The 15675-nt window shown below is 46.4% G+C and overlaps 1 long non-coding RNA gene and 1 pseudogene across 1 annotated transcript in view; both read left to right on the plus strand.

The window, feature by feature from the left end:
* Window positions 1-12610: 12610 nt before the first annotated feature.
* Window positions 12611-15675, plus strand: part of LOC135571067 (uncharacterized) — a 73272-nt gene continuing 70207 nt past the window's right edge. The window contains exon 1 of the long non-coding RNA XR_010463634.1: window positions 12611-12777. This is a non-coding gene — a long non-coding RNA (uncharacterized LOC135571067). The remainder of the gene's footprint in view (window positions 12778-15675) is intronic.
* Window positions 15140-15675, plus strand: part of LOC135571065 (prominin-1-A-like) — a 66811-nt pseudogene continuing 66275 nt past the window's right edge.

A 15675-nucleotide genomic window follows, 5' to 3' on the forward strand; every position in this document is an offset into this window, starting at 1 on the left:
TTGTAATACTCTGTGGTACTCGGTGTGTGTTGTAATACTCTGTGGTACTGTGTGTGTTGTAATACTCTGTGGTACTGTGTGTGTTGTAATACCTGTGGTACTGGTGTGTGTTGTGATACCTGTGGTACTGTGTGTGTTGTAATACTCTGTGGTACTCGGTGTGTGTTGTGATACTCTGTACTGGTGTGTGTTGTAATACTCTGTGGTACTGTGTGTGTTGTTCTGAACAGTGTTGCGTATTTGTGTTGTAATACTCTGTGGTACTGTGTACAGATACTTGTGGTACTCCGGTGTGTGTTGTGGCCACTCTGTGGTACTCCGTGTGTTGTGGATACCTGTGGTACTCGGTGTGTGTTGTAATACTCTGTGGTACTGTGTGTTGTATACTCTGTGGTACTCGGGTGTGTGTTGTGATACTCTGTGGTACTCGGTGTGTGTTGTAATACCTGTGGCACTCGGGTGTGTAAGCCAGATACCTGTGGCACTCGGTGTGTGTTGTCTCTGAACAGTGTTGTGTATTTGTGTTTGTAATACTCTGTGGTACTGCGTGTGTTGTGATACTCTGTGGTACTGGGTGTGTGTTGTAATACCTGTGGTACTGGTGTGTGTTGTAATACTCTGTGGTACTGTGTGTTGTAATACTTGTGGTACTCGGTGTGTGTTGTTCTGAACAGTGTTGTGTATTTGTGTTGTAATACTGTGGTACTGGGTGTGTTGTAATACTGGGTGTGTTGTAATACTCTGTGGTACTGTGTGTGTTGTATGTCTGTGTGTGCTGTAATACTCTGTGGTACTGGTGTGTGTTGTAATACTACTCAGTGTGTGTTGTTCTTGAACAGCGTTGTGTATTTGTGTTGTAATACTCTGTGGTACTCGGTGTGTGTTGTAATACCTGTGTACCTGGTGTGTGTTGTGATACTCTTGTGGTATTCGGTGTGTGTTGTAATTCTGAAATAGTGTTGTGTATTTGTGTTATAATACTCTGTGGTACGGTGTGTGTTGTAATACTCTGTGGTACCCACCTGTGGTATTCGGTGTGTTGTCTGAACAGTGTTGTGTATTTGTGTTGTAATACCTGTGGTACCGGTGTGTGTTGTAATACTGTGGTACTGTGTGTTGTAATACCTGTGGCATCACGGTGTGTGTTGCTCTGAACAGTGTATTTGTGCTGTAATACTCTGTGGTACTCGGTGTTGTAATACTCTGTGGTGACACAGATACCTGTGGCACTCGGTGTGTGTTGTAATACTTGTGGTACTGTGTGTTGTAATACTCTGTGGTACTGGTGTGTGTTGTAATACCTGTGGTACCCGGTGTGTGCTGTAACACTCTGTGGTACACGGTGTGTGTTGTGATACTCTGTGGTACTCGGTGTGTTGTAATACACTGTGTGTTGTAATACTTGTGGTACTCGGTGTGTGTTGTTCTGAACAGTTGTGTATTTGTGTTGTAATACTGTGGTACTGTGTTGTTGTGATACCTGTGGTACTCGGTGTGTGTTGTGATGTTGTACCTCTTCAGTAACTAGACCTATCTGAAACATGGTACCCTCTTCAGTAACTAGACTGTGTGTGTTGTTCTGAAACATGTTGCAATACCTATTCAGTAACTAGACCTATCTGTGGTAAACAGTGGCCCTTTGTCAGTATACTGTGGACCTGATCTGAAACATGGCCCTCTTCAGTAACTAGACCTATCTGAAACATGGCCCTATTCAGTAACTAGACCCATCTGAAACATGGCCAGATTCAGTAACTAGACCTATCTGAAACATGGCCCTCTTCAGTAACTAGACCTATCTGAAAACATGGCCCTATTCAGTAACTAGACCTATCTGAAACATGGCCCCTTCAGTAACTAGACCTATCTGAAACATGGCCCTATTCAGTGACCAGGACCCATTCTGAAACATGCACAGATTCAGTAACTAGACCTATATGAAACATGGCCCGATTCAGTAACTAGACCTATCTGAAACATGGCCAGATTCAGTAACTAGACCTATCTGAAACATGGCCCTCTTCAGTAACTAGACCTATCTGAAACATGGCCTTATTCAGTAACCAGACCTATCTGAAACATGGCCCTCTTCAGTAACTAGACCTATCTGAAACATGGCCCTCTTCAGTAACTAGACCTATCTGAAAACATGGCCCTCTTCAGTAACTAGACCTATCTGAAACATGGCCCCTCTTCAGTAACTAGACCTATCTGAAACATGGCCAGATTCAGTAACTAGACCTATCTGAAACATGGCCCCTTCAGTAACTAGACCATCTGAAACATGGCCCTATTCAGTAACTAGACCTATGGCCAGATTCAGAAACATGGCCAGATTCAGTAACTAGACCTATCTGAAACATGGCCCTCTTCAGTAACTAGACCTATCTGAAACATGGCCAGATTCAGTAACTAGACCTATCTGATACATGGCCCTCTTCAGTAACTAGACCTATCTGAAACATGGCCCTATTCAGTAACTAGACTCTATCTGAAACATGGCCAGATTCAGTAACTAGACCCATCCGAAACATGGCCCTCTTCAGTAACTAGACCTATCTGAAACATGGCCAGATTCAGTAACTAGACCGATCTGAAACATGGCCCTCTTCAGTAACTAGACCCATCTGAAAACATGGCCCTATTCAGTAACTAGACCTATCTGAAACATGGCCCTATTCAGTAACTAGACCTATCTGAAACATGGCCCTCTTCAGTAATCCCAGACCTATCTGAAACATGGCCCTATTCAGTAACTAGACCTATCTGAAACATGGCCCCATTCAGTAACTAGACCTATCTGAAACATGGCCAGATTCAGGAACTTACCTATCTGAAACATGGCCCTCTTCAGTAACTAGACCTATCTGAAACATGGCCCTATTCAGTAACTAGACCCATCTGAAACATGGCCCTATTCAGTAACTAGACCGATTTGAAACATGGCCCACTTCAGTAACTAGACCTATCTGAAACATGGCCCTCTTCAGTAACTAGACCTATCTGAAACATGGCCCCTTAGTAACTAGACCGAACTGAAACATGGCCTTCTCCTCTTCCAGAGCACCCTCAGCCAGAGCATCCGGCTACTGCAGAGGACAGCTAAGGAACTACCTGTGAGGACTCGCACGCACGCACGCACGCACGCACGCACGCACGCACAGCACGCACGCACACACACCCACACCCTAACTAACCTGTCTCTCTCAGGTGAAGGTGACTAACGCCCTAGTGCCATCGACGAAGCAGAGTACCTCATCACACACAACGCTTCACGCGTGGTTAAACAGGTAAAACACGGACGACAGACGGACGGACGGACGGACGGACGACAGACAGACAGACAGACAGACAACGCTTCACTACGGACGGACGGACAGACAGACAACGCTTCACTACGGACGGACGGACAGACAGACAACGCTTCACTACGGACAGACAGACAGACGGTCGGACAGACAGACAGACAGACAACGCTTCACTACGGACGGACGGACAGACACAATGCTTCAGACAGACGGACAGACAGACAGACAATGACAGACAGACAGACAGACAGACAGACAGACAGACAGACAGACAGACAGACAGACAGACACACAACGTTGTCACCACGGACGGACAGACAGACAGACAGACAGAAAGACTGGGTCAAAAACTCTGGTTATCAGGTTACAGACAGACTGGTTATAGACAGACAGACGTTAGATACTGACAGTTATACACAACGTTATCACTACGGACAGACAGACAGACAGATACACACAACGTTAGACTATCAGACGGACAGACAGACAGACAGACAGACAGAAAGACGGACGGTCAGACAGACAGACAGACAGACGGTCAGACAGACAGAGTGACGGTCTGACAGACAGACGGACAGATTCCATTGGTCAGAGTGATGGTCAGACGGTCAGACAGTCAGACAGACAAACAGAACACAATGGTTGCTGATAATGGGGTCACAGTACAGACAGACAGACAGACAGACAGACAGACAGACAGACAGACAGACAGACAGACACAGTGACGGTTGCTGATAATGGGACAGACAGACAGATTCCAGAACACACAACGGTTGCACTACATGGACGGACTATGTAGATACAGACAGACAGACAGAAAGACTGTACTCCTATGTAGATATTCCAGACAAACAGACAGACAGATGGGCCTTATGTAGATATTCCATTGGAAAACAGGACGGACGGTTGCAGACAGACAGACGGACAGACGTGATGAAGATGGTGCTGATAATGGGTCTGTACACCCGGATATTCCAGACAGACAGACAGACAAACAGACACAACGCTTCACTACGGAGTGATGGTTGCAGACAGACAGACAGACAGACAACGCTCACTCACGGACAGACAGACAGACAGACAGACAGAAAGACATGGTTGCTGATAACAGACAGACAGACAGACAGACAGACACAGACAACGCCTCTCACTCATGTAGATTCCAGGAGTGATGGTTGCAGACAACTCTGTACACTATGTAGACAGACAGACAGACAGACAGACAGACAGACAGGATGATGACAACTCTGTCACTACGGACATTGGACAGGACAGACAGAAAGATTCCATTGAACACAGGCCAGACAGACAGACAGACAGACAGACAGACAGACAGAGTGACTGATAAGCCTTCACTACGGACATTGGAAAGACAGGAGACAGAAAGACAACGGATATTCATTGGAAACAGAATGGACAGACAGACAGACATTGGACAGACATGGTTGCACAGCTTCACACGGTAGACAGACAGACAGACAGACGATAAGGTCAACTCCTTCACTACAGACGGACAGACAGACAGACAGAAAGACGGACGGTCAGACAGACGGTCAGACAGACAGACGGTCAGACGGTCAGACAGACAGACAGACAAACAGACACAATGCTTCACTACGGTCAGACAGACAGACAGACAGACAGACAGACAGACAGACAGACAGACAGACAGACAGACAGACACTCTAACCAACCTCTCGTTGTCCCCCAGGAGAGAGATGTCTACATGCAGAGCCTGGAACACAGGAGTGACTTCAGACAGTACACAGATATTGGGTCAAAAAGTGATGTGCTGATAATGGGTCTCTGTACTCCTATATAGATATTCCAGGTTAGGATACTGGTTATATACCTGTTAGAGTTCCATATACTGTTAGAGCCTTATATCCTATGTAGATATTATATACAGGAGTGAGGTTATATACTGTTAGAGATATTCCATTGGAATACTGGTTATATACTGTTAGATATTATATACAGGTTAGAGTTATATACTGGGTCTCTGTATCCTATGTAGAGTTATATACTGGTTATATGGGCCTCTGTTAGAGATATTATATACTGGTTATATACTGTGTAGAGTTATATACAGGAGTTAGAGTTATATACTAGTCCTATGTAGATATTCCATTGAAAACTGGTTAGATAATGGGCCTATATATTCCATTGGAACACAGGAGTGATGGTTATATACTGGTTATATCCTATGTAGATATTCCATTGGAACACAGGAGTGATGGTTGATATGGGCCCTGTACTCCTATGTAGATATTCCATTGGAACACAGGAGTGATGGTTATATACTGTACTCCTAGTAGATATTATGGAACACAGAGTGATAATGATAATGGCCTCTGTACTCCTATGTAGATATTCCATGGAATACAGGAGTGATGAGTATACTGTTAGAGTTATATACTGGTGTAGATATTCCATTGAATACTGCTGGTTACTGATAATGGGTTATATACTTTGTTAGATATTCCATTGGAACACAGGAGTGATGGTTGCTATATAATGGGTTATACCCTGTGTAGATATTCCATTATACAGGAGTGATGGTTGCTGATACTCTGTTATGTAGATATTCCATTGGAATACTGGTTATATAGCCCTGTTAGAGATATTCCATGGAATACAGGAGTGATGAGTGATGGTTGCTGATAATAATTCTGGGTTATGTAGATATTCCATTGGAACACAGGAGTGATGGTTGCTGATACTGGTTATATACTGTTAGAGTTATATACTGGTTATATCTGTTAGTAGATATTATTGGTTAATACTGTTAGAGTTATATACTGTTAGAGTTATATACTGTTAGAGTTATATACTGGCTATATACTGTTAGAGATATTACTGGTTATTATACTGTTAGAGCTATATACTGGTTATATACTGTTGTTATGTAGTTATATATTGTTAGAACACAGGAGTGATATTACTGTTAGAGTTATATACTATGTAGATATTCCATTGGAACACAGGAGTGATGGTTGTTGATAATGGGCCTCTGTACTCCTATGTAGATATTCCATTGGAACACAGGAGTGATGGTTGCTGATAATGGGCCTCTGTACTCCTATGTAGATATTCCATTGGAACACAGGAGTGATGGTTGCTGGTAATGGGCCTCTGTACTCCTATGTAGATATTCCATTGGAACACAGGAGTGATGGTTGCTGATAATGGGTCTCTGTACTCCTATGTAGATATTCCATTGGAACACAGGAGTGATGGTTGCTGATAATGGGTCTCTACTCCTATGTAGATATTCCATTGGAACACAGGAGTGATGGTTGCTGATAATGGGCCTCTGTACTCCTATGTAGATATTCCATTGGAAAACAGGAGTGATGGTTACTGATAATGGGCCTATGTAGATATTCCATTGGAAAACAGGAGTGATGGTTGCTGATAATGGGCCTCTGTAGTCCTATGTAGATATTCCATTGGAAAACAGGAGTGATGGTTACTGATAATGGGCCTATGTAGATATTCCATTGATGGTTGCTGATAATGGGATATTCCTGGAAAACTGGTTGCTGTGTACTCCTATGTAGATATTCCATTGGAAACACAGGAGTGATGGTTGCTGATAATGGAGCCTCTGTACTCCTATGTAGATATTCCATTGGAACACAGGAGTGATGGTTGCTGATAATGGGCCTCTGTACTCCTATGTAGATATTCCATTGGAACACAGGAGTGATGGTTGCTGATAATGGGCCTCTATACTCCTATGTAGATATTCCATTGGAACACAGGAGTGATGGTTGCTGATAATGGGTCTCTGTACTCCTATGTAGATATTCCATAAAACAATCAGCCGTTTCCAGCTACAATGGTCATTTACAACATTAACAATGTCTACACTGTATTTCTTATCAATTTAATGTTATTTAATGGACAAAAAAATGTGCTTTTCTTTCAAAAACATGGATGTTTCTAAGTGACCCCAAACTTTTGTATGCTAGTGTGTATATATATATATACATTTAAACTCAGTTTTTCAGAATTACTGACATTTAATCCTAGTAAAAATTCCCTGGTTTAGGTCAGTTAGGATCACCACTTTATTTTAAGAATGTGAAATGTCAGAATAATAGTAGAGAGAATAGCAAATGTGTGGGCAGAACTGAAAAAGCGTGTTTGAGCAAGGAGGCCTACAAACCTGACTCAGTTACACCAGCTCTGTCAGGAGGCCTACAAACCTGACTCAGTTACACCAGCTCTGTCAGGAGGTCTACAAACCTGACTCAGTTACACCAGCTCTGTCAGGAGGTCTACAAACCTGACTCAGTTACACCAGCTCTGAAAACAGGAGTGGCCTACAAACCTGACTCAGTTACACCAGCTCTGTCAGTAGAGGTCTACAAACCTGACTCAGTTACACCAGCTCTGTCAGGAGGTCTACAAACTGACTATCAGTTACACAGCTGACTCTACAGTTGACTCAGTTACACCAGCTCTGTCGGGAGGCCTACAAACCTGACTCAGTTACACCAGCTCTGTCGGGAGGCCTACAAACCTGACTCAGTTACACCAGCTCTGTCAGGAGGCCTACAAACCTGACTCAGTTACACCAGCTCTGTCAGGAGGTCTACAAACCTGACTCAGTTACACCAGCTCTGTCAGGAGGCCTACAAACCTGACTCAGTTACACCAGCTCTGTCAGGAAGAATGGGCCAAAGATTCACCCAACTTATTGTGGGAAGCTTGTGGAAGGCTACCTGAAACATTTGACCCAAATTAAACAATTTAAAGGCAATGCTACCAAATACTAATTGAGTGTATGTAAACTTCTGACCCACTGGGAATGTGATGAAAGAAACCAAAGCTGAAATAAATAATTATCTCTAATATTATTCTGTACACTATTGTTCTGTTTAGCTAGATCTGTACCTCTCCTCCAGTCCCTCCAGTCCTAACCTCTCGTCCATAATGTAATGTGTCCTAGCTGACAGGGGAGGTGTCTCAGTGTCAGCCCATCAGTAACCTCCATAATGTAATGTATCCTAGCTGACAGGGGGAGGTGTCTCAGTGTCAGCCCATCAGTAACCTCCATAATGTATCCTAGCTGACAGGGGGAGGTGTCTCAGTGTCAGCCCATCAGTAACCTCCATAATGTAATGTATCCTAGCTGACAGGGGAGGTGTCTCAGTGTCAGCCCATCAGTAACCTCCATAATGTAATGTATCCTAGCTGACAGGGGAGGTGTCTCAGTGTCAGCCCATCAGTAACCTCCATAATGTATCCTAGCTGACAGGGGAGGTGTCTCAGTGTCAGCCCATCAGTAACCTCCATAATGTAATGTATCCTAGCTGACAGGGGAGGTGTCTCAGTGTCAGCCCATCAGTAACCTCCATAATGTAATGTATCCTAGCTGACAGGGAGGTGTCTCAGTGTCAGCCCATCAGTAACCTCCATAATGTAATGTATCCTAGCTGACAGGGGAGGTGTCTCAGTGTCAGCCCATCAGTAACCTCCATAATGTAATGTGTCCTAGCTGACAGGGAGGTGTCTCAGTGTCAGCCCATCAGTAACCTCCATAATAATGTATCCTAGCTGACAGGGAGGTGTCTCAGTGTCAGCCCATCAGTAACCTCCATAATGTAATGTATCTTAGCTGACAGCTGGGGAGGTGTCTCAGTGTCAGCCCATCAGTAACCTCCATAATGTAATGTATCCTAGCTGACAGGGGAGGTGTCTCAGTGTCAGCCCATCAGTAACCTCCATAATGTAATGTATCCTAGCTGACAGGGGAGGTGTCTCAGTGTCAGCCCATCAGTAACCTCCATAATGTAATGTATCCTAGCTGACAGGGGGAGGTGTCTCAGTGTCAGCCCATCAGTAACCTCCATAATGTATCCTAGCTGACAGGGGAGGTGTCTCAGTGTCAGCCCATCAGTAACCTCCATAATGTATCCTAGCTGACAGGGGAGGTGTCTCAGTGTCAGCCCATCAGTAACCTCCATAATGTATCCTAGCTGACAGGGGAGGTGTCTCAGTGTCAGCCCATCAGTAACCTCCATAATGTAATGTGTCCTAGCTGACAGGGGGAGGTGTCTCAGTGTCAGCCCATCAGTAACCTCCATAATGTAATGTGTCCTAGCTGACAGGGGAGGTGTCTCAGTGTCAGCCCATCAGTAACCTCCATAATGTAATGTATCCTAGCTGACAGGGGAGGTGTCTCAGTGTCAGCCCATCAGTAACCTCCATAATGTAATGTATCCTAGCTGACAGGGGAGGTGTCTCAGTGTCAGCCCATCAGTAACCTCCATAATGTAATGTATCCTAGCTGACAGGGGAGGTGTCTCAGTGTCAGCCCATCAGTAACCTCCATAATGTATCCTAGCTGACAGGGGAGGTGTCTCAGTGTCAGCCCATCAGTAACCTCCATAATGTATCCTAGCTGACAGGGGAGGTGTCTCAGTGTCAGCCCATCAGTAACCTCCATAATGTAATGTGTCCTAGCTGACAGGGAGGTGTCTCAGTGTCAGCCCATCAGTAACCTCCATAATGTAATGTATCCTAGCTGACAGGGAGGTGTCTCAGTGTCAGCCCATCAGTAACCTCCATAATGTAATGTATCCTAGCTGACAGGGGAGGTGTCTCAGTGTCAGCCCATCAGTAACCTCCATAATGTAATGTATCCTAGCTGACAGGGGAGGTGTCTCAGTGTCAGCCCATCAGTAACCTCCATAATGTAATGTATCCTAGCTGACAGGGGAGGTGTCTCAGTGTCAGCCCATCAGTAACCTCCATAATGTAATGTATCCTAGCTGACAGGGGAGGTGTCTCAGTGTCAGCCCATCAGTAACCCCATAATAATGTATCCTAGCTGACAGGGGGAGGTGTCTCAGTGTCAGCCCATCAGTAACCTCCATAATGTAATGTGTCCTAGCTGACAGGGAGGTGTCTCAGTGTCAGCCCATCAGTAACCTCCATAATGTAATGTATCCTAGCTGACAGGGAGGTGTCTCAGTGTCAGCCCATCAGTAACCTCCATAATGTAATGTATCCTAGCTGACAGGGGAGGTGTCTCAGTGTCAGCCCATCAGTAACCTCCAGGGGATCAGTGTCAGCCCATCAGTAACCTCCATAATGTATCCTAGCTATCCTAGCCCATGTAACCTCCATAAGGGTGACAGTGGAGTGTCAGTGTCAGTGTCATGTAATGTGCCCATCAGTAACCTCCATAATGTAATGTATCCTAGCTGACAGGGGAGGTGTCTCAGTGTAAGCCCATCAGTAACCTCATTGACTCCATGGAGATCGTGGCCTGCAGCTTGTGTGCTGTCGACTCAGTATGTCAGTGCTGTCTGTGTGTGTTTGTCAGTATGTTTGTGTGTGTGTCAGTATGTGCTGTGTGTCAGTATGTGCTGTGTGTGTTTGCCGGTGTTTGTGTGTGTGTCAGTATGTGCTGTGTGTGTGTGTCGGTATGTGCTGTGTGTGTGTCGGTATGTGCTGTGTGTCGGTATGTGCTGTGTGTGTTTGTCGGTATGTGCTGTGTGTGTTTGTCGGTATGTGCTGTGTGTGTTTGTCGGTATGTGCTGTGTGTGTTTGTCGGTATGTGCTGTGTGTGTTTGTCAGTATGTGCTGTGTGTGTTTGTCGGTATGTGCTGTGTGTGTTTGTCGGTATGTGCTGTGTGTGTGTGTGTGTGTCGGTGTTTGTGTCGGTATGTGCTGTGTGTGTTTGTCGGTATGTGCTGTGTGTGTGTCGGTATGTGCTGTGTGTCGGTATGTGCTGTGTGTGTTTGTCGGTATGTGCTGTGTGTGTGTGTCGGTATGTGCTGTGTGTGTTTGTCAGTATGTGCTGTGTGTGTGTTTGTCAGTATGTGCTGTGTGTGTTTGTGCTGTGTGTCAGTATGTGCTGTGTGTGTTTGTCAGTATGTGCTGTGTGTGTGTGTGTGCTGTGTGTGTTTGTCGGTATGTGCTGTGTTTGTTTGTCGGTATGTGCTGTGTGTGTTTGTCGGTATGTGCTGTGTGTGTGTCGGTATGTGCTGTGTGTGTTTGTCAGTATGTGCTGTGTGTCGGTATGTGCTGTGTGTGTGTGTGTGTCGGTGTTTGTGTCGGTATGTGCTGTGTGTGTGTCGGTATGTGCTGTGTGTTTGTCGGTATGTGCTGTGTGTGTGTCAGTATGTGCTGTGTGTGTGTGTCGGTATGTGCTGTGTGTGTTTGTCGGTATGTGCTGTGTGTGTTTGTCGGTATGTGCTGTGTGTCAGTATGTGCTGTGTGTCAGTATGTGCTGTGTGTGTTTGTCGGTATGTGCTGTGTGTCAGTATGTGCTGTGTGTCAGTATGTGCTGTGTGTCAGTATGTGCTGTGTGTGTGTCGGTATGTGCTGTGTGTGTTTGTCGGTATGTGCTGTGTGTGTTTGTCGGTATGTGCTGTGTGTGTTTGTCGGTATGTGCTGTGTGTGTGTGTCGGTATGTGCTGTGTGTGTGTGTGTCGGTATGTGCTGTGTGTCAGTATGTGCTGTGTGTGTTTGTCGGTATGTGCTGTGTGTCAGTATGTGCTGTGTGTCAGTATGTGCTGTGTGTGTTTGTCAGTATGTGCTGTGTGTCAGTATGTGCTGTGTGTGTTTGTCGGTATGTGCTGTGTGTCAGTATGTGCTGTGTGTGTTTGTCGGTATGTGCTGTGTGTGTTTGTCGGTATGTGCTGTGTGTGTGTCGGTATGTGCTGTGTGTCAGTATGTGCTGTGTGTGTTTGTCGGTATGTGCTGTGTGTCAGTATGTGCTGTGTGTCAGTATGTGCTGTGTGTGTTTGTCGGTATGTGCTGTGTGTGTGTGTCGGTATGTGCTGTGTGTCGGTATGTGCTGTGTGTGTGTGTCGGTATGTGCTGTGTGTGTGTCGGTATGTGCTGTGTGTGTTTGTCAGTATGTGCTGTGTGTCGGTATGTGCTGTGTGTCGGTATGTGCTGTGTGTCGGTATGTGCTGTGTGTCGGTATGTGCTGTGTGTCGGTATGTGCTGTGTGTGTGTGTCGGTATGTGCTGTGTGTGTGTCGGTATGTGCTGTGTGTGTTTGTCAGTATGTGCTGTGTGTCGGTATGTGCTGTGTGTCGGTATGTGCTGTGTGTCGGTATGTGCTGTGTGTCGGTATGTGCTGTGTGTCGGTATGTGCTGTGTGTCGGTATGTGCTGTGTGTCGGTATGTGCTGTGTGTCAGTATGTGCTGTGTGTCGGTATGTGCTGTGTGTGTGTCGGTATGTGCTGTGTGTGTTTGTCGGTATGTGCTGTGTGTGTTTGTCGGTATGTGCTGTGTGTGTTTGTCAGTATGTGCTGTGTGTGTTTGTCGGTATGTGCTGTGTGTGTTCGGTCTGAGTTAATGTTATATATCTCTGTGTTATAGAACACGTTCTGGTTCGGTCTGGGTGGTTGCTGTGTGTTCCTGGTTCCCAGCATCATCCTGTCAGTCAAACTGGCCAAGTACTACAGGAGGATGGATACGGAGGACGTGTTTGAAGAGTAGGTACACACACACACACACACACACGCACACACACACACACACACACACACACACACACACACACACACACACACACACACACAACACAAACACAGGTATAAAGAGACACACACTTCTCTAGTGGCTATTTTCTAGTCTTGAAAACGCCGATCCAGCAGTGACTAGGATCTGGTTTCAAATGACCACAAAGGGAAAACAGCAGGGTGGGTCCTCTTCATGACAGACAGCTCTTCCGACAAATCACGAGACAGACAACTCTCCCAACAAATCACGAGGCAGACAACTCTCCCAACAAATCACGAGACAGACAACTCTCCCAACAAATCATGAGACAGACAACTTTCCCAACAAATCACGAGGCAGACATGCCAGACAACTCTCCCAACAAATCACGAGGCAGACATGACAGACAACTCTCCCAACAAATCACGAGGCAGACATGACAGACAACTCTCCCGACAAATCACGAGGCAGACAACTCTCCCAACAAATCACGAGGCAGACAACTCTCCCAACAAATCACGAGGCAGACAACTCTCCCAACAAATCACGACGCAGACATGACAGACAACCTGCCAAACCTGCCGGTGTACCTGGGATAACCTATCCATGGGATAATCGATCCCTGCATAGTGGAAGTTGCCACTGGACCCCACCACAACAGGTGAATGATCTACACAAATCAAGGTTGCTTGGACCAATGGGGAGCCACAAGAGTCAACAGCAAGCCCCTGAGGCGCGCCCTCTCCAACGGCGGCTGAATCAGCTTCACGGGAGGAAATGTGTAAAGGAGGATCCGAGGCCAGTGAAGTGCTCGACTCCCTCATCGAGGAAAAACAGACGACAATGCAAGTTGTGTAATGTGATGTCTAAAGATCTATGTCGGCCCTGCTGAAGATTTCCCTTATCTGGGAGAACACCACCCCTGAGGAAGAGTTCCCTTATCTGGGAGAACACCACCCCTGAGGAAGAGTTCCCTTATCTGGGAGAACACCACCCCTGAGGAAGAGTTCCCTTATCTGGGAGAACACCACCCCTGAGGAAGAGTTCCCTTATCTGGGAGAACACCACCCCTGAGGAAGAGTTCCCTTATCTGGGAGAACATCACCCATGAGGAAGAGTTCCCTTATCTGGGAGAACACCACCCCTGAGAGTGGAGGCTAATCTGCACCCAAATTGAGGCAACTGGGGACATGTGTTTCCCGAAGTGAAAGCATGTGCACACTGCTCCCAGCAATAGGGAGCGATCCAAGTTGAGGAGGTAGTCTCTCCCCGTCCCCGTTGATGCACGCCACCACTGGCCCGACCAAAGCAGGGGAAAGCGCCTTAGTGTCAGATATACCGGTAGGATCTCTGGGTAATTGATATGCGATCCACACCAATGTCGATACCCCCAGAATCTTTCTTACAGCGCACCCCACCCTCAGGGGAAAGCGCCTTAGTGTCAGATATACCGGTAGGATCTCTGGGTAATTGATATGCGATCCACACCAATGTCGATACCCCCAGAATCTTTCTTACAGCGCACCCCACCCTCAGGGGAAAGCGCCTTAGTGTCAGATATACCGGTAGGATCTCTGGGTAATTGATATGCGGTGCGATCCACACCAATGTCGATACCCCCAGAATCGGTTGCCTTTCTAACAGCGCACCCCACCCTCAGGGGAAAGTGTCTGTTGTGATCACCTTGTGGGATACAACTGAGTCCATGGGAGCCCCCTGACAATAGCAGAGGTTCCCAGCACTGGTTCATGGCCCATAGACCTGACACCCAAAGTGACCGGCTTAGGCTGCGAAATGCATCCAGGTGAGTGGTTAGCACTCAGCGCTGGAAGGGCCACATGAACAATAGCCCCAGGGGAACAACTTACATCACAGAAGCCATCGTCCCCAGTAGAAGTAGGGAGTAGGCACGGGCAACAACGCCCTTTGTGACATAACCGAAGTTTGGCTGAGCAGAGCCGGAACTCAGACACCCTCTGTGGGGATAGAAAAGCAAGTGAGTCTAGCTCAGGACCTAGAAACAGAATGTGCTGATGTGGAGTCAGACAGGTAACTTTTCTGGTTTCTTTGGAAGACTAGAGACTGAATACGGGACAGTAGAATGGATGTGTTACATTTCTTGCTCCCTCGACGACTCCGGAGGCGGCTTGTGAGCATTTTGAGTTTGTAGACTCTGAGATGCTTGCTGAGGGCACATAGGTCTAGAATGGGACGTAAAGTCCTCTCCCTTTTCGGAACCAGGAAATACCGACTGCACCAGCCATCTTGGATTGTCAACGGATTGCCAGCTTCTGGAGACGGGAGGATATTTCCTCCCTCAAAACAGGCGCTGAAGCCTCGGGAATAGTCGACCTGATGACGCTGCAGAAGCGGAAAGACGAACAACAAGCCTGTACCCCGACATCACTGTTCACGTAACCTAACTTAGCAGGCATAAAAAGAAAAGCCAGAAACTAGGTCCCCTACATACTAGTTTTGACGAGAAGAAAAATAACTGTCGGGGAGGTTCTGTTCTGTTCAACCAATCTAGTAAATGAGTGTCACCTTGGAGTGATGCCTTGTTAATGTCCAAAAGCAGAAGTCACGTCATAGTCTCTCTCTCCATTTCCCCTGAAAACCCGGAACATCTGGCTGTTGGGGACCCTGCAGAGGCTACTATTCGTATGATCCAGGGTGACACTGCGCATGCCCGCCATTGGTCAGAGCAGATAGCGAGCCTCCCATGACTCTGAAGAGGCGGGACACCACTTTGTGGATTGGGAGAGATTGAATTGGAAAAATAACCACCACTCTTGACAACTGTGAGTCCGAACATGAAGAAGGGACCCTTTTCATTGAACTCACATGCAGGAGACATACGTGAACACTGCGGAACTCAAGGTTGAAGAAAC

Source organism: Oncorhynchus nerka, unplaced genomic scaffold (assembly GCF_034236695.1).
Source record: "Oncorhynchus nerka isolate Pitt River unplaced genomic scaffold, Oner_Uvic_2.0 unplaced_scaffold_811, whole genome shotgun sequence".
Classification (NCBI taxonomy): Eukaryota; Metazoa; Chordata; class Actinopteri; order Salmoniformes; family Salmonidae; genus Oncorhynchus; species Oncorhynchus nerka.